The sequence below is a fragment of the Phyllobates terribilis genome, unplaced genomic scaffold (genome assembly GCF_046119375.1).
Source record: "Phyllobates terribilis strain yellow unplaced genomic scaffold, ASM4611937v1 Scaffold_1248__1_contigs__length_344610, whole genome shotgun sequence".
Taxonomy (NCBI): Eukaryota; Metazoa; Chordata; class Amphibia; order Anura; family Dendrobatidae; genus Phyllobates; species Phyllobates terribilis.
In genome coordinates this window covers 326,201-344,611 of record NW_027364008.1, presented here as the reverse complement: position 1 = coordinate 344,611, position 18,411 = coordinate 326,201, and the positions used below count along the sequence as shown (strand labels likewise).

Here is an 18,411-nt window from a genome sequence, read left to right as displayed (position 1 = left end):
GCAGTTCCAACCTAAACTGATTCTGTCTGCAAGGCACGTGTTGGCTTTGGAATGTGGACACTAGTCCCCAAAAAAAAGTCTCTCCCATAGCAGGAATCGAACCAGTCAACCAGGAATACTAACTAAGTCTTTCTCCACATGGTGTAAGCAGTACAGTAAACAGCAAGACAGGTGTAAAAAAAAAAAAAAAAAAAAAAAAAAAGAGTGTTTTGCTTTGAATACAAAACATCAACATTACAAGAGCTGAAACACGCTACATGGTCAAGGTTTTTGGCACGTCAGTTGAATAATTTGAAGATCATGAGTTTTTTGCTCACACGTGGCATCCTCCTTTTCTCAAGAGATTTTGTCACTAACTCTGAACTTTCCAATTCAGTTCTAAACTGTTTCCGATTAGAAAGAACATGGGAGCCCTAATGACAGACAGGACACATGGCTTGTTGAGTCCCTTGACACTTTTGTGTAAAACTGTGTAGTTGAAAAAGGCTTAAGCTATGAAACAAAAGGAAATCTTTTGCAAAAGTCATAATGCATCGCCAATGTTAAGTATTTTTGTTGCAAAGTGAAAATCTACCAGAAACATTTTTGATTGAAAAACACGTGTCAGTCTTTGAATGGTGGCAGTAGCTAAGATAAAGATGCATTCCCATACCGGGAGTCAAACCCGGGCCACCTGGGTGAGAGCCAGGAATCCTAACCGCTAGACCATATGGGAAAAGATGCACTAATGTCTCAGTGACATTATGAAAAAAAAAAGTTTTCTGCTATGCACAATAAACTTCTGCAGATCTGCAGATACAGCTTGCCTCGTTAGCGCAGTAGGTAGCACGTCAGTCTCATAATCTGAAGCTCGTGAGTTTGAGCCTCACACGGGGCACTGTTCCCTCCTTTTCTCGAGAGATTTTGTCACCAACTTAGAACTTTTCCATTCAATTCTACAACTTTTTCCATTAGAAAGGAAATGGGAATCCAAATAACTTACCGGACCCATGAGTTGTTGAGTCCCTTGACACTTTAGTGTAAAAAGGGGTGGTTGAGAATGAGTTGAGCTACGAATCCAAATTGAATCTTGTGTGAATGGTCAGAATGAAGTGCCAAAACGCGGGCGTTCAGCATTTTTGCCTGAAAAAAACAAATCCTACTTGAAATACGTTTGACTAAAAAACACGCGTCAGTTTTTGAATGTTGGCAGCGGTGCAGAAAAGGATGCGTTCCCATACCGGGAGTCGAACCCGGGCCGCCTGGGTGAAAACCAGGAATCCTAACCGCTAGACCATATGGGAGAAGATGTACTGCCAGCTCACTTACAATATGAAAAAAAAGAGGTGTACTGCTTTGCACAAGCAACTTCCGCAGATTATTACGTGCATTTTGCCTCGTTAGCGCAGCAGGTAGCGCGTCAGTCTCGTAATCTGAAGGTCATGAGTTCGATTCTCACATGGGGCACTGGTACCGTGTTTCCTTAACTGATTTTGCAACCATCTTGGCTAGAGAGTCACAGCTCTTTTCCATTCAGTAGCAAAATATCACCAATTGATGGAAGGGGAGCTCCAATGACAAACAGGGATAAAGGCTTGTTGAGTCCCTTAACACCCAGGAATTAAAAGTGAGAGATATGAATGGTTTGAGATATGACATCAAATAAGCTTTTGTGCAAATAAATATCCAAAAAACCTGGTGGTCTGCATTTTTGGCTGCAAAGAGCAGTTCCAACCTAAACTGATTCTGTCTGCAAGGCACGTGTTGGCTTTGGAATGTGGACACTAGTCCCCAAAAAAAAGTCTCTCCCATAGCAGGAATCGAACCAGTCAACCAGGAATACTAACTAAGTCTTTCTCCACATGGTGTAAGCAGTACAGTAAACAGCAAGACAGGTGTAAAAAAAAAAAAAAAAAAAAAAAAAAAGAGTGTTTTGCTTTGAATACAAAACATCAACATTACAAGAGCTGAAACACGCTACATGGTCAAGGTTTTTGGCACGTCAGTTGAATAATTTGAAGATCATGAGTTTTTTGCTCACACGTGGCATCCTCCTTTTCTCAAGAGATTTTGTCACTAACTCTGAACTTTCCAATTCAGTTCTAAACTGTTTCCGATTAGAAAGAACATGGGAGCCCTAATGACAGACAGGACACATGGCTTGTTGAGTCCCTTGACACTTTTGTGTAAAACTGTGTAGTTGAAAAAGGCTTAAGCTATGAAACAAAAGGAAATCTTTTGCAAAAGTCATAATGCATCGCCAATGTTAAGTATTTTTGTTGCAAAGTGAAAATCTACCAGAAACATTTTTGATTGAAAAACACGTGTCAGTCTTTGAATGGTGGCAGTAGCTAAGATAAAGATGCATTCCCATACCGGGAGTCAAACCCGGGCCACCTGGGTGAGAGCCAGGAATCCTAACCGCTAGACCATATGGGAAAAGATGCACTAATGTCTCAGTGACATTATGAAAAAAAAAAGTTTTCTGCTATGCACAATAAACTTCTGCAGATCTGCAGATACAGCTTGCCTCGTTAGCGCAGTAGGTAGCACGTCAGTCTCATAATCTGAAGCTCGTGAGTTTGAGCCTCACACGGGGCACTGTTCCCTCCTTTTCTCGAGAGATTTTGTCACCAACTTAGAACTTTTCCATTCAATTCTACAACTTTTTCCATTAGAAAGGAAATGGGAATCCAAATAACTTACCGGACCCATGAGTTGTTGAGTCCCTTGACACTTTAGTGTAAAAAGGGGTGGTTGAGAATGAGTTGAGCTACGAATCCAAATTGAATCTTGTGTGAATGGTCAGAATGAAGTGCCAAAACGCGGGCGTTCAGCATTTTTGCCTGAAAAAAACAAATCCTACTTGAAATACGTTTGACTAAAAAACACGCGTCAGTTTTTGAATGTTGGCAGCGGTGCAGAAAAGGATGCGTTCCCATACCGGGAGTCGAACCCGGGCCGCCTGGGTGAAAACCAGGAATCCTAACCGCTAGACCATATGGGAGAAGATGTACTGCCAGCTCACTTACAATATGAAAAAAAAGAGGTGTACTGCTTTGCACAAGCAACTTCCGCAGATTATTACGTGCATTTTGCCTCGTTAGCGCAGCAGGTAGCGCGTCAGTCTCGTAATCTGAAGGTCATGAGTTCGATTCTCACATGGGGCACTGGTACCGTGTTTCCTTAACTGATTTTGCAACCATCTTGGCTAGAGAGTCACAGCTCTTTTCCATTCAGTAGCAAAATATCACCAATTGATGGAAGGGGAGCTCCAATGACAAACAGGGATAAAGGCTTGTTGAGTCCCTTAACACCCAGGAATTAAAAGTGAGAGATATGAATGGTTTGAGATATGACATCAAATAAGCTTTTGTGCAAATAAATATCCAAAAAACCTGGTGGTCTGCATTTTTGGCTGCAAAGAGCAGTTCCAACCTAAACTGATTCTGTCTGCAAGGCACGTGTTGGCTTTGGAATGTGGACACTAGTCCCCAAAAAAAAGTCTCTCCCATAGCAGGAATCGAACCAGTCAACCAGGAATACTAACTAAGTCTTTCTCCACATGGTGTAAGCAGTACAGTAAACAGCAAGACAGGTGTAAAAAAAAAAAAAAAAAAAAAAAAAAGAGTGTTTTGCTTTGAATACAAAACATCAACATTACAAGAGCTGAAACACGCTACATGGTCAAGGTTTTTGGCACGTCAGTTGAATAATTTGAAGATCATGAGTTTTTTGCTCACACGTGGCATCCTCCTTTTCTCAAGAGATTTTGTCACTAACTCTGAACTTTCCAATTCAGTTCTAAACTGTTTCCGATTAGAAAGAACATGGGAGCCCTAATGACAGACAGGACACATGGCTTGTTGAGTCCCTTGACACTTTTGTGTAAAACTGTGTAGTTGAAAAAGGCTTAAGCTATGAAACAAAAGGAAATCTTTTGCAAAAGTCATAATGCATCGCCAATGTTAAGTATTTTTGTTGCAAAGTGAAAATCTACCAGAAACATTTTTGATTGAAAAACACGTGTCAGTCTTTGAATGGTGGCAGTAGCTAAGATAAAGATGCATTCCCATACCGGGAGTCAAACCCGGGCCACCTGGGTGAGAGCCAGGAATCCTAACCGCTAGACCATATGGGAAAAGATGCACTAATGTCTCAGTGACATTATGAAAAAAAAAAAGTTTTCTGCTATGCACAATAAACTTCTGCAGATCTGCAGGTACAGCTTGCCTCGTTAGCGCAGTAGGTAGCACGTCAGTCTCATAATCTGAAGCTCGTGAGTTTGAGCCTCACACGGGGCACTGTTCCCTCCTTTTCTCGAGAGATTTTGTCACCAACTTAGAACTTTTCCATTCAATTCTACAACTTTTTCCATTAGAAAGGAAATGGGAATCCAAATAACTTACCGGACCCATGAGTTGTTGAGTCCCTTGACACTTTAGTGTAAAAAGGGGTGGTTGAGAATGAGTTGAGCTACGAATCCAAATTGAATCTTGTGTGAATGGTCAGAATGAAGTGCCAAAACGCGGGCGTTCAGCATTTTTGCCTGAAAAAAACAAATCCTACTTGAAATACGTTTGACTAAAAAACACGCGTCAGTTTTTGAATGTTGGCAGCGGTGCAGAAAAGGATGCGTTCCCATACCGGGAGTCGAACCCGGGCCGCCTGGGTGAAAACCAGGAATCCTAACCGCTAGACCATATGGGAGAAGATGTACTGCCAGCTCACTTACAATATGAAAAAAAAGAGGTGTACTGCTTTGCACAAGCAACTTCCGCAGATTATTACGTGCATTTTGCCTCGTTAGCGCAGCAGGTAGCGCGTCAGTCTCGTAATCTGAAGGTCATGAGTTCGATTCTCACATGGGGCACTGGTACCGTGTTTCCTTAACTGATTTTGCAACCATCTTGGCTAGAGAGTCACAGCTCTTTTCCATTCAGTAGCAAAATATCACCAATTGATGGAAGGGGAGCTCCAATGACAAACAGGGATAAAGGCTTGTTGAGTCCCTTAACACCCAGGAATTAAAAGTGAGAGATATGAATGGTTTGAGATATGACATCAAATAAGCTTTTGTGCAAATAAATATCCAAAAAACCTGGTGGTCTGCATTTTTGGCTGCAAAGAGCAGTTCCAACCTAAACTGATTCTGTCTGCAAGGCACGTGTTGGCTTTGGAATGTGGACACTAGTCCCCAAAAAAAAGTCTCTCCCATAGCAGGAATCGAACCAGTCAACCAGGAATACTAACTAAGTCTTTCTCCACATGGTGTAAGCAGTACAGTAAACAGCAAGACAGGTGTAAAAAAAAAAAAAAAAAAAAAAAAAAAGAGTGTTTTGCTTTGAATACAAAACATCAACATTACAAGAGCTGAAACACGCTACATGGTCAAGGTTTTTGGCACGTCAGTTGAATAATTTGAAGATCATGAGTTTTTTGCTCACACGTGGCATCCTCCTTTTCTCAAGAGATTTTGTCACTAACTCTGAACTTTCCAATTCAGTTCTAAACTGTTTCCGATTAGAAAGAACATGGGAGCCCTAATGACAGACAGGACACATGGCTTGTTGAGTCCCTTGACACTTTTGTGTAAAACTGTGTAGTTGAAAAAGGCTTAAGCTATGAAACAAAAGGAAATCTTTTGCAAAAGTCATAATGCATCGCCAATGTTAAGTATTTTTGTTGCAAAGTGAAAATCTACCAGAAACATTTTTGATTGAAAAACACGTGTCAGTCTTTGAATGGTGGCAGTAGCTAAGATAAAGATGCATTCCCATACCGGGAGTCAAACCCGGGCCACCTGGGTGAGAGCCAGGAATCCTAACCGCTAGACCATATGGGAAAAGATGCACTAATGTCTCAGTGACATTATGAAAAAAAAAAAGTTTTCTGCTATGCACAATAAACTTCTGCAGATCTGCAGGTACAGCTTGCCTCGTTAGCGCAGTAGGTAGCACGTCAGTCTCATAATCTGAAGCTCGTGAGTTTGAGCCTCACACGGGGCACTGTTCCCTCCTTTTCTCGAGAGATTTTGTCACCAACTTAGAACTTTTCCATTCAATTCTACAACTTTTTCCATTAGAAAGGAAATGGGAATCCAAATAACTTACCGGACCCATGAGTTGTTGAGTCCCTTGACACTTTAGTGTAAAAAGGGGTGGTTGAGAATGAGTTGAGCTACGAATCCAAATTGAATCTTGTGTGAATGGTCAGAATGAAGTGCCAAAACGCGGGCGTTCAGCATTTTTGCCTGAAAAAAACAAATCCTACTTGAAATACGTTTGACTAAAAAACACGCGTCAGTTTTTGAATGTTGGCAGCGGTGCAGAAAAGGATGCGTTCCCATACCGGGAGTCGAACCCGGGCCGCCTGGGTGAAAACCAGGAATCCTAACCGCTAGACCATATGGGAGAAGATGTACTGCCAGCTCACTTACAATATGAAAAAAAAGAGGTGTACTGCTTTGCACAAGCAACTTCCGCAGATTATTACGTGCATTTTGCCTCGTTAGCGCAGCAGGTAGCGCGTCAGTCTCGTAATCTGAAGGTCATGAGTTCGATTCTCACATGGGGCACTGGTACCGTGTTTCCTTAACTGATTTTGCAACCATCTTGGCTAGAGAGTCACAGCTCTTTTCCATTCAGTAGCAAAATATCACCAATTGATGGAAGGGGAGCTCCAATGACAAACAGGGATAAAGGCTTGTTGAGTCCCTTAACACCCAGGAATTAAAAGTGAGAGATATGAATGGTTTGAGATATGACATCAAATAAGCTTTTGTGCAAATAAATATCCAAAAAACCTGGTGGTCTGCATTTTTGGCTGCAAAGAGCAGTTCCAACCTAAACTGATTCTGTCTGCAAGGCACGTGTTGGCTTTGGAATGTGGACACTAGTCCCCAAAAAAAAGTCTCTCCCATAGCAGGAATCGAACCAGTCAACCAGGAATACTAACTAAGTCTTTCTCCACATGGTGTAAGCAGTACAGTAAACAGCAAGACAGGTGTAAAAAAAAAAAAAAAAAAAAAAAAAAAAGAGTGTTTTGCTTTGAATACAAAACATCAACATTACAAGAGCTGAAACACGCTACATGGTCAAGGTTTTTGGCACGTCAGTTGAATAATTTGAAGATCATGAGTTTTTTGCTCACACGTGGCATCCTCCTTTTCTCAAGAGATTTTGTCACTAACTCTGAACTTTCCAATTCAGTTCTAAACTGTTTCCGATTAGAAAGAACATGGGAGCCCTAATGACAGACAGGACACATGGCTTGTTGAGTCCCTTGACACTTTTGTGTAAAACTGTGTAGTTGAAAAAGGCTTAAGCTATGAAACAAAAGGAAATCTTTTGCAAAAGTCATAATGCATCGCCAATGTTAAGTATTTTTGTTGCAAAGTGAAAATCTACCAGAAACATTTTTGATTGAAAAACACGTGTCAGTCTTTGAATGGTGGCAGTAGCTAAGATAAAGATGCATTCCCATACCGGGAGTCAAACCCGGGCCACCTGGGTGAGAGCCAGGAATCCTAACCGCTAGACCATATGGGAAAAGATGCACTAATGTCTCAGTGACATTATGAAAAAAAAAAGTTTTCTGCTATGCACAATAAACTTCTGCAGATCTGCAGATACAGCTTGCCTCGTTAGCGCAGTAGGTAGCACGTCAGTCTCATAATCTGAAGCTCGTGAGTTTGAGCCTCACACGGGGCACTGTTCCCTCCTTTTCTCGAGAGATTTTGTCACCAACTTAGAACTTTTCCATTCAATTCTACAACTTTTTCCATTAGAAAGGAAATGGGAATCCAAATAACTTACCGGACCCATGAGTTGTTGAGTCCCTTGACACTTTAGTGTAAAAAGGGGTGGTTGAGAATGAGTTGAGCTACGAATCCAAATTGAATCTTGTGTGAATGGTCAGAATGAAGTGCCAAAACGCGGGCGTTCAGCATTTTTGCCTGAAAAAAACAAATCCTACTTGAAATACGTTTGACTAAAAAACACGCGTCAGTTTTTGAATGTTGGCAGCGGTGCAGAAAAGGATGCGTTCCCATACCGGGAGTCGAACCCGGGCCGCCTGGGTGAAAACCAGGAATCCTAACCGCTAGACCATATGGGAGAAGATGTACTGCCAGCTCACTTACAATATGAAAAAAAAGAGGTGTACTGCTTTGCACAAGCAACTTCCGCAGATTATTACGTGCATTTTGCCTCGTTAGCGCAGCAGGTAGCGCGTCAGTCTCGTAATCTGAAGGTCATGAGTTCGATTCTCACATGGGGCACTGGTACCGTGTTTCCTTAACTGATTTTGCAACCATCTTGGCTAGAGAGTCACAGCTCTTTTCCATTCAGTAGCAAAATATCACCAATTGATGGAAGGGGAGCTCCAATGACAAACAGGGATAAAGGCTTGTTGAGTCCCTTAACACCCAGGAATTAAAAGTGAGAGATATGAATGGTTTGAGATATGACATCAAATAAGCTTTTGTGCAAATAAATATCCAAAAAACCTGGTGGTCTGCATTTTTGGCTGCAAAGAGCAGTTCCAACCTAAACTGATTCTGTCTGCAAGGCACGTGTTGGCTTTGGAATGTGGACACTAGTCCCCAAAAAAAAGTCTCTCCCATAGCAGGAATCGAACCAGTCAACCAGGAATACTAACTAAGTCTTTCTCCACATGGTGTAAGCAGTACAGTAAACAGCAAGACAGGTGTAAAAAAAAAAAAAAAAAAAAAAAAAAAAGAGTGTTTTGCTTTGAATACAAAACATCAACATTACAAGAGCTGAAACACGCTACATGGTCAAGGTTTTTGGCACGTCAGTTGAATAATTTGAAGATCATGAGTTTTTTGCTCACACGTGGCATCCTCCTTTTCTCAAGAGATTTTGTCACTAACTCTGAACTTTCCAATTCAGTTCTAAACTGTTTCCGATTAGAAAGAACATGGGAGCCCTAATGACAGACAGGACACATGGCTTGTTGAGTCCCTTGACACTTTTGTGTAAAACTGTGTAGTTGAAAAAGGCTTAAGCTATGAAACAAAAGGAAATCTTTTGCAAAAGTCATAATGCATCGCCAATGTTAAGTATTTTTGTTGCAAAGTGAAAATCTACCAGAAACATTTTTGATTGAAAAACACGTGTCAGTCTTTGAATGGTGGCAGTAGCTAAGATAAAGATGCATTCCCATACCGGGAGTCAAACCCGGGCCACCTGGGTGAGAGCCAGGAATCCTAACCGCTAGACCATATGGGAAAAGATGCACTAATGTCTCAGTGACATTATGAAAAAAAAAAAGTTTTCTGCTATGCACAATAAACTTCTGCAGATCTGCAGGTACAGCTTGCCTCGTTAGCGCAGTAGGTAGCACGTCAGTCTCATAATCTGAAGCTCGTGAGTTTGAGCCTCACACGGGGCACTGTTCCCTCCTTTTCTCGAGAGATTTTGTCACCAACTTAGAACTTTTCCATTCAATTCTACAACTTTTTCCATTAGAAAGGAAATGGGAATCCAAATAACTTACCGGACCCATGAGTTGTTGAGTCCCTTGACACTTTAGTGTAAAAAGGGGTGGTTGAGAATGAGTTGAGCTACGAATCCAAATTGAATCTTGTGTGAATGGTCAGAATGAAGTGCCAAAACGCGGGCGTTCAGCATTTTTGCCTGAAAAAAACAAATCCTACTTGAAATACGTTTGACTAAAAAACACGCGTCAGTTTTTGAATGTTGGCAGCGGTGCAGAAAAGGATGCGTTCCCATACCGGGAGTCGAACCCGGGCCGCCTGGGTGAAAACCAGGAATCCTAACCGCTAGACCATATGGGAGAAGATGTACTGCCAGCTCACTTACAATATGAAAAAAAAGAGGTGTACTGCTTTGCACAAGCAACTTCCGCAGATTATTACGTGCATTTTGCCTCGTTAGCGCAGCAGGTAGCGCGTCAGTCTCGTAATCTGAAGGTCATGAGTTCGATTCTCACATGGGGCACTGGTACCGTGTTTCCTTAACTGATTTTGCAACCATCTTGGCTAGAGAGTCACAGCTCTTTTCCATTCAGTAGCAAAATATCACCAATTGATGGAAGGGGAGCTCCAATGACAAACAGGGATAAAGGCTTGTTGAGTCCCTTAACACCCAGGAATTAAAAGTGAGAGATATGAATGGTTTGAGATATGACATCAAATAAGCTTTTGTGCAAATAAATATCCAAAAAACCTGGTGGTCTGCATTTTTGGCTGCAAAGAGCAGTTCCAACCTAAACTGATTCTGTCTGCAAGGCACGTGTTGGCTTTGGAATGTGGACACTAGTCCCCAAAAAAAAGTCTCTCCCATAGCAGGAATCGAACCAGTCAACCAGGAATACTAACTAAGTCTTTCTCCACATGGTGTAAGCAGTACAGTAAACAGCAAGACAGGTGTAAAAAAAAAAAAAAAAGAGTGTTTTGCTTTGAATACAAAACATCAACATTACAAGAGCTGAAACACGCTACATGGTCAAGGTTTTTGGCACGTCAGTTGAATAATTTGAAGATCATGAGTTTTTTTCTCACACGTGGCATCCTCCTTTTCTCAAGAGATTTTGTCACTAACTCTGAACTTTCCAATTCAGTTCTAAACTGTTTCCGATTAGAAAGAACATGGGAGCCCTAATGACAGACAGGACACATGGCTTGTTGAGTCCCTTGACACTTTTGTGTAAAACTGTGTAGTTGAAAAAGGCTTAAGCTATGAAACAAAAGGAAATCTTTTGCAAAAGTCATAATGCATCGCCAATGTTAAGTATTTTTGTTGCAAAGTGAAAATCTACCAGAAACATTTTTGATTGAAAAACACGTGTCAGTCTTTGAATGGTGGCAGTAGCTAAGATAAAGATGCATTCCCATACCGGGAGTCAAACCCGGGCCACCTGGGTGAGAGCCAGGAATCCTAACCGCTAGACCATATGGGAAAAGATGCACTAATGTCTCAGTGACATTATGAAAAAAAAAAGTTTTCTGCTATGCACAATAAACTTCTGCAGATCTGCAGATACAGCTTGCCTCGTTAGCGCAGTAGGTAGCACGTCAGTCTCATAATCTGAAGCTCGTGAGTTTGAGCCTCACACGGGGCACTGTTCCCTCCTTTTCTCGAGAGATTTTGTCACCAACTTAGAACTTTTCCATTCAATTCTACAACTTTTTCCATTAGAAAGGAAATGGGAATCCAAATAACTTACCGGACCCATGAGTTGTTGAGTCCCTTGACACTTTAGTGTAAAAAGGGGTGGTTGAGAATGAGTTGAGCTACGAATCCAAATTGAATCTTGTGTGAATGGTCAGAATGAAGTGCCAAAACGCGGGCGTTCAGCATTTTTGCCTGAAAAAAACAAATCCTACTTGAAATACGTTTGACTAAAAAACACGCGTCAGTTTTTGAATGTTGGCAGCGGTGCAGAAAAGGATGCGTTCCCATACCGGGAGTCGAACCCGGGCCGCCTGGGTGAAAACCAGGAATCCTAACCGCTAGACCATATGGGAGAAGATGTACTGCCAGCTCACTTACAATATGAAAAAAAAGAGGTGTACTGCTTTGCACAAGCAACTTCCGCAGATTATTACGTGCATTTTGCCTCGTTAGCGCAGCAGGTAGCGCGTCAGTCTCGTAATCTGAAGGTCATGAGTTCGATTCTCACATGGGGCACTGGTACCGTGTTTCCTTAACTGATTTTGCAACCATCTTGGCTAGAGAGTCACAGCTCTTTTCCATTCAGTAGCAAAATATCACCAATTGATGGAAGGGGAGCTCCAATGACAAACAGGGATAAAGGCTTGTTGAGTCCCTTAACACCCAGGAATTAAAAGTGAGAGATATGAATGGTTTGAGATATGACATCAAATAAGCTTTTGTGCAAATAAATATCCAAAAAACCTGGTGGTCTGCATTTTTGGCTGCAAAGAGCAGTTCCAACCTAAACTGATTCTGTCTGCAAGGCACGTGTTGGCTTTGGAATGTGGACACTAGTCCCCAAAAAAAAGTCTCTCCCATAGCAGGAATCGAACCAGTCAACCAGGAATACTAACTAAGTCTTTCTCCACATGGTGTAAGCAGTACAGTAAACAGCAAGACAGGTGTAAAAAAAAAAAAAAAAAAAAAAAAAAAGAGTGTTTTGCTTTGAATACAAAACATCAACATTACAAGAGCTGAAACACGCTACATGGTCAAGGTTTTTGGCACGTCAGTTGAATAATTTGAAGATCATGAGTTTTTTGCTCACACGTGGCATCCTCCTTTTCTCAAGAGATTTTGTCACTAACTCTGAACTTTCCAATTCAGTTCTAAACTGTTTCCGATTAGAAAGAACATGGGAGCCCTAATGACAGACAGGACACATGGCTTGTTGAGTCCCTTGACACTTTTGTGTAAAACTGTGTAGTTGAAAAAGGCTTAAGCTATGAAACAAAAGGAAATCTTTTGCAAAAGTCATAATGCATCGCCAATGTTAAGTATTTTTGTTGCAAAGTGAAAATCTACCAGAAACATTTTTGATTGAAAAACACGTGTCAGTCTTTGAATGGTGGCAGTAGCTAAGATAAAGATGCATTCCCATACCGGGAGTCAAACCCGGGCCACCTGGGTGAGAGCCAGGAATCCTAACCGCTAGACCATATGGGAAAAGATGCACTAATGTCTCAGTGACATTATGAAAAAAAAAAGTTTTCTGCTATGCACAATAAACTTCTGCAGATCTGCAGATACAGCTTGCCTCGTTAGCGCAGTAGGTAGCACGTCAGTCTCATAATCTGAAGCTCGTGAGTTTGAGCCTCACACGGGGCACTGTTCCCTCCTTTTCTCGAGAGATTTTGTCACCAACTTAGAACTTTTCCATTCAATTCTACAACTTTTTCCATTAGAAAGGAAATGGGAATCCAAATAACTTACCGGACCCATGAGTTGTTGAGTCCCTTGACACTTTAGTGTAAAAAGGGGTGGTTGAGAATGAGTTGAGCTACGAATCCAAATTGAATCTTGTGTGAATGGTCAGAATGAAGTGCCAAAACGCGGGCGTTCAGCATTTTTGCCTGAAAAAAACAAATCCTACTTGAAATACGTTTGACTAAAAAACACGCGTCAGTTTTTGAATGTTGGCAGCGGTGCAGAAAAGGATGCGTTCCCATACCGGGAGTCGAACCCGGGCCGCCTGGGTGAAAACCAGGAATCCTAACCGCTAGACCATATGGGAGAAGATGTACTGCCAGCTCACTTACAATATGAAAAAAAAGAGGTGTACTGCTTTGCACAAGCAACTTCCGCAGATTATTACGTGCATTTTGCCTCGTTAGCGCAGCAGGTAGCGCGTCAGTCTCGTAATCTGAAGGTCATGAGTTCGATTCTCACATGGGGCACTGGTACCGTGTTTCCTTAACTGATTTTGCAACCATCTTGGCTAGAGAGTCACAGCTCTTTTCCATTCAGTAGCAAAATATCACCAATTGATGGAAGGGGAGCTCCAATGACAAACAGGGATAAAGGCTTGTTGAGTCCCTTAACACCCAGGAATTAAAAGTGAGAGATATGAATGGTTTGAGATATGACATCAAATAAGCTTTTGTGCAAATAAATATCCAAAAAACCTGGTGGTCTGCATTTTTGGCTGCAAAGAGCAGTTCCAACCTAAACTGATTCTGTCTGCAAGGCACGTGTTGGCTTTGGAATGTGGACACTAGTCCCCAAAAAAAAGTCTCTCCCATAGCAGGAATCGAACCAGTCAACCAGGAATACTAACTAAGTCTTTCTCCACATGGTGTAAGCAGTACAGTAAACAGCAAGACAGGTGTAAAAAAAAAAAAAAAAAAAAAAAAAAAAGAGTGTTTTGCTTTGAATACAAAACATCAACATTACAAGAGCTGAAACACGCTACATGGTCAAGGTTTTTGGCACGTCAGTTGAATAATTTGAAGATCATGAGTTTTTTGCTCACACGTGGCATCCTCCTTTTCTCAAGAGATTTTGTCACTAACTCTGAACTTTCCAATTCAGTTCTAAACTGTTTCCGATTAGAAAGAACATGGGAGCCCTAATGACAGACAGGACACATGGCTTGTTGAGTCCCTTGACACTTTTGTGTAAAACTGTGTAGTTGAAAAAGGCTTAAGCTATGAAACAAAAGGAAATCTTTTGCAAAAGTCATAATGCATCGCCAATGTTAAGTATTTTTGTTGCAAAGTGAAAATCTACCAGAAACATTTTTGATTGAAAAACACGTGTCAGTCTTTGAATGGTGGCAGTAGCTAAGATAAAGATGCATTCCCATACCGGGAGTCAAACCCGGGCCACCTGGGTGAGAGCCAGGAATCCTAACCGCTAGACCATATGGGAAAAGATGCACTAATGTCTCAGTGACATTATGAAAAAAAAAAGTTTTCTGCTATGCACAATAAACTTCTGCAGATCTGCAGATACAGCTTGCCTCGTTAGCGCAGTAGGTAGCACGTCAGTCTCATAATCTGAAGCTCGTGAGTTTGAGCCTCACACGGGGCACTGTTCCCTCCTTTTCTCGAGAGATTTTGTCACCAACTTAGAACTTTTCCATTCAATTCTACAACTTTTTCCATTAGAAAGGAAATGGGAATCCAAATAACTTACCGGACCCATGAGTTGTTGAGTCCCTTGACACTTTAGTGTAAAAAGGGGTGGTTGAGAATGAGTTGAGCTACGAATCCAAATTGAATCTTGTGTGAATGGTCAGAATGAAGTGCCAAAACGCGGGCGTTCAGCATTTTTGCCTGAAAAAAACAAATCCTACTTGAAATACGTTTGACTAAAAAACACGCGTCAGTTTTTGAATGTTGGCAGCGGTGCAGAAAAGGATGCGTTCCCATACCGGGAGTCGAACCCGGGCCGCCTGGGTGAAAACCAGGAATCCTAACCGCTAGACCATATGGGAGAAGATGTACTGCCAGCTCACTTACAATATGAAAAAAAAGAGGTGTACTGCTTTGCACAAGCAACTTCCGCAGATTATTACGTGCATTTTGCCTCGTTAGCGCAGCAGGTAGCGCGTCAGTCTCGTAATCTGAAGGTCATGAGTTCGATTCTCACATGGGGCACTGGTACCGTGTTTCCTTAACTGATTTTGCAACCATCTTGGCTAGAGAGTCACAGCTCTTTTCCATTCAGTAGCAAAATATCACCAATTGATGGAAGGGGAGCTCCAATGACAAACAGGGATAAAGGCTTGTTGAGTCCCTTAACACCCAGGAATTAAAAGTGAGAGATATGAATGGTTTGAGATATGACATCAAATAAGCTTTTGTGCAAATAAATATCCAAAAAACCTGGTGGTCTGCATTTTTGGCTGCAAAGAGCAGTTCCAACCTAAACTGATTCTGTCTGCAAGGCACGTGTTGGCTTTGGAATGTGGACACTAGTCCCCAAAAAAAAGTCTCTCCCATAGCAGGAATCGAACCAGTCAACCAGGAATACTAACTAAGTCTTTCTCCACATGGTGTAAGCAGTACAGTAAACAGCAAGACAGGTGTAAAAAAAAAAAAAAAAAAAAAAAAAAAAGAGTGTTTTGCTTTGAATACAAAACATCAACATTACAAGAGCTGAAACACGCTACATGGTCAAGGTTTTTGGCACGTCAGTTGAATAATTTGAAGATCATGAGTTTTTTGCTCACACGTGGCATCCTCCTTTTCTCAAGAGATTTTGTCACTAACTCTGAACTTTCCAATTCAGTTCTAAACTGTTTCCGATTAGAAAGAACATGGGAGCCCTAATGACAGACAGGACACATGGCTTGTTGAGTCCCTTGACACTTTTGTGTAAAACTGTGTAGTTGAAAAAGGCTTAAGCTATGAAACAAAAGGAAATCTTTTGCAAAAGTCATAATGCATCGCCAATGTTAAGTATTTTTGTTGCAAAGTGAAAATCTACCAGAAACATTTTTGATTGAAAAACACGTGTCAGTCTTTGAATGGTGGCAGTAGCTAAGATAAAGATGCATTCCCATACCGGGAGTCAAACCCGGGCCACCTGGGTGAGAGCCAGGAATCCTAACCGCTAGACCATATGGGAAAAGATGCACTAATGTCTCAGTGACATTATGAAAAAAAAAAAGTTTTCTGCTATGCACAATAAACTTCTGCAGATCTGCAGGTACAGCTTGCCTCGTTAGCGCAGTAGGTAGCACGTCAGTCTCATAATCTGAAGCTCGTGAGTTTGAGCCTCACACGGGGCACTGTTCCCTCCTTTTCTCGAGAGATTTTGTCACCAACTTAGAACTTTTCCATTCAATTCTACAACTTTTTCCATTAGAAAGGAAATGGGAATCCAAATAACTTACCGGACCCATGAGTTGTTGAGTCCCTTGACACTTTAGTGTAAAAAGGGGTGGTTGAGAATGAGTTGAGCTACGAATCCAAATTGAATCTTGTGTGAATGGTCAGAATGAAGTGCCAAAACGCGGGCGTTCAGCATTTTTGCCTGAAAAAAACAAATCCTACTTGAAATACGTTTGACTAAAAAACACGCGTCAGTTTTTGAATGTTGGCAGCGGTGCAGAAAAGGATGCGTTCCCATACCGGGAGTCGAACCCGGGCCGCCTGGGTGAAAACCAGGAATCCTAACCGCTAGACCATATGGGAGAAGATGTACTGCCAGCTCACTTACAATATGAAAAAAAAGAGGTGTACTGCTTTGCACAAGCAACTTCCGCAGATTATTACGTGCATTTTGCCTCGTTAGCGCAGCAGGTAGCGCGTCAGTCTCGTAATCTGAAGGTCATGAGTTCGATTCTCACATGGGGCACTGGTACCGTGTTTCCTTAACTGATTTTGCAACCATCTTGGCTAGAGAGTCACAGCTCTTTTCCATTCAGTAGCAAAATATCACCAATTGATGGAAGGGGAGCTCCAATGACAAACAGGGATAAAGGCTTGTTGAGTCCCTTAACACCCAGGAATTAAAAGTGAGAGATATGAATGGTTTGAGATATGACATCAAATAAGCTTTTGTGCAAATAAATATCCAAAAAACCTGGTGGTCTGCATTTTTGGCTGCAAAGAGCAGTTCCAACCTAAACTGATTCTGTCTGCAAGGCACGTGTTGGCTTTGGAATGTGGACACTAGTCCCCAAAAAAAAGTCTCTCCCATAGCAGGAATCGAACCAGTCAACCAGGAATACTAACTAAGTCTTTCTCCACATGGTGTAAGCAGTACAGTAAACAGCAAGACAGGTGTAAAAAAAAAAAAAAAAAAAAAAAAAAAAGAGTGTTTTGCTTTGAATACAAAACATCAACATTACAAGAGCTGAAACACGCTACATGGTCAAGGTTTTTGGCACGTCAGTTGAATAATTTGAAGATCATGAGTTTTTTGCTCACACGTGGCATCCTCCTTTTCTCAAGAGATTTTGTCACTAACTCTGAACTTTCCAATTCAGTTCTAAACTGTTTCCGATTAGAAAGAACATGGGAGCCCTAATGACAGACAGGACACATGGCTTGTTGAGTCCCTTGACACTTTTGTGTAAAACTGTGTAGTTGAAAAAGGCTTAAGCTATGAAACAAAAGGAAATCTTTTGCAAAAGTCATAATGCATCGCCAATGTTAAGTATTTTTGTTGCAAAGTGAAAATCTACCAGAAACATTTTTGATTGAAAAACACGTGTCAGTCTTTGAATGGTGGCAGTAGCTAAGATAAAGATGCATTCCCATACCGGGAGTCAAACCCGGGCCACCTGGGTGAGAGCCAGGAATCCTAACCGCTAGACCATATGGGAAAAGATGCACTAATGTCTCAGTGACATTATGAAAAAAAAAAGTTTTCTGCTATGCACAATAAACTTCTGCAGATCTGCAGATACAGCTTGCCTCGTTAGCGCAGTAGGTAGCACGTCAGTCTCATAATCTGAAGCTCGTGAGTTTGAGCCTCACACGGGGCACTGTTCCCTCCTTTTCTCGAGAGATTTTGTCACCAACTTAGAACTTTTCCATTCAATTCTACAACTTTTTCCATTAGAAAGGAAATGGGAATCCAAATAACTTACCGGACCCATGAGTTGTTGAGTCCCTTGACACTTTAGTGTAAAAAGGGGTGGTTGAGAATGAGTTGAGCTACGAATCCAAATTGAATCTTGTGTGAATGGTCAGAATGAAGTGCCAAAACGCGGGCGTTCAGCATTTTTGCCTGAAAAAAACAAATCCTACTTGAAATACGTTTGACTAAAAAACACGCGTCAGTTTTTGAATGTTGGCAGCGGTGCAGAAAAGGATGCGTTCCCATACCGGGAGTCGAACCCGGGCCGCCTGGGTGAAAACCAGGAATCCTAACCGCTAGACCATATGGGAGAAGATGTACTGCCAGCTCACTTACAATATGAAAAAAAAGAGGTGTACTGCTTTGCACAAGCAACTTCCGCAGATTATTACGTGCATTTTGCCTCGTTAGC

At 41.6% G+C, this 18,411-nt stretch overlaps 11 non-coding genes across 11 annotated transcripts; all 11 read right to left on the bottom strand.

Annotated features, from left to right (window-relative positions):
- Positions 1-1,211: 1,211 nt before the first annotated feature.
- On the bottom strand, positions 1,212-1,283 carry TRNAE-UUC (transfer RNA glutamic acid (anticodon UUC)). Its single transcript has one exon. It is a non-coding gene; the product is annotated as a tRNA-Glu (tRNA).
- Positions 1,284-2,914: 1,631 nt separating this feature from the next.
- TRNAE-UUC (transfer RNA glutamic acid (anticodon UUC)) lies at positions 2,915-2,986 on the bottom strand. Its single transcript has one exon. It is a non-coding gene; the product is annotated as a tRNA-Glu (tRNA).
- A 1,631-nt stretch (positions 2,987-4,617) lies between these two features.
- Positions 4,618-4,689, bottom strand: TRNAE-UUC (transfer RNA glutamic acid (anticodon UUC)). The gene has a single exon. It is a non-coding gene; the product is annotated as a tRNA-Glu (tRNA).
- A 1,632-nt stretch (positions 4,690-6,321) lies between these two features.
- TRNAE-UUC (transfer RNA glutamic acid (anticodon UUC)) lies at positions 6,322-6,393 on the bottom strand. The gene has a single exon. It is a non-coding gene; the product is annotated as a tRNA-Glu (tRNA).
- Positions 6,394-8,025: 1,632 nt separating this feature from the next.
- TRNAE-UUC (transfer RNA glutamic acid (anticodon UUC)) lies at positions 8,026-8,097 on the bottom strand. The gene has a single exon. It is a non-coding gene; the product is annotated as a tRNA-Glu (tRNA).
- Positions 8,098-9,730: 1,633 nt separating this feature from the next.
- Positions 9,731-9,802, bottom strand: TRNAE-UUC (transfer RNA glutamic acid (anticodon UUC)). Its single transcript has one exon. It is a non-coding gene; the product is annotated as a tRNA-Glu (tRNA).
- Positions 9,803-11,422: 1,620 nt separating this feature from the next.
- TRNAE-UUC (transfer RNA glutamic acid (anticodon UUC)) lies at positions 11,423-11,494 on the bottom strand. Its single transcript has one exon. It is a non-coding gene; the product is annotated as a tRNA-Glu (tRNA).
- A 1,631-nt stretch (positions 11,495-13,125) lies between these two features.
- TRNAE-UUC (transfer RNA glutamic acid (anticodon UUC)) lies at positions 13,126-13,197 on the bottom strand. The gene has a single exon. It is a non-coding gene; the product is annotated as a tRNA-Glu (tRNA).
- Positions 13,198-14,829: 1,632 nt separating this feature from the next.
- TRNAE-UUC (transfer RNA glutamic acid (anticodon UUC)) lies at positions 14,830-14,901 on the bottom strand. The gene has a single exon. It is a non-coding gene; the product is annotated as a tRNA-Glu (tRNA).
- Positions 14,902-16,534: 1,633 nt separating this feature from the next.
- On the bottom strand, positions 16,535-16,606 carry TRNAE-UUC (transfer RNA glutamic acid (anticodon UUC)). The gene has a single exon. It is a non-coding gene; the product is annotated as a tRNA-Glu (tRNA).
- A 1,632-nt stretch (positions 16,607-18,238) lies between these two features.
- Positions 18,239-18,310, bottom strand: TRNAE-UUC (transfer RNA glutamic acid (anticodon UUC)). Its single transcript has one exon. It is a non-coding gene; the product is annotated as a tRNA-Glu (tRNA).
- Positions 18,311-18,411: the final 101 nt, after the last annotated feature.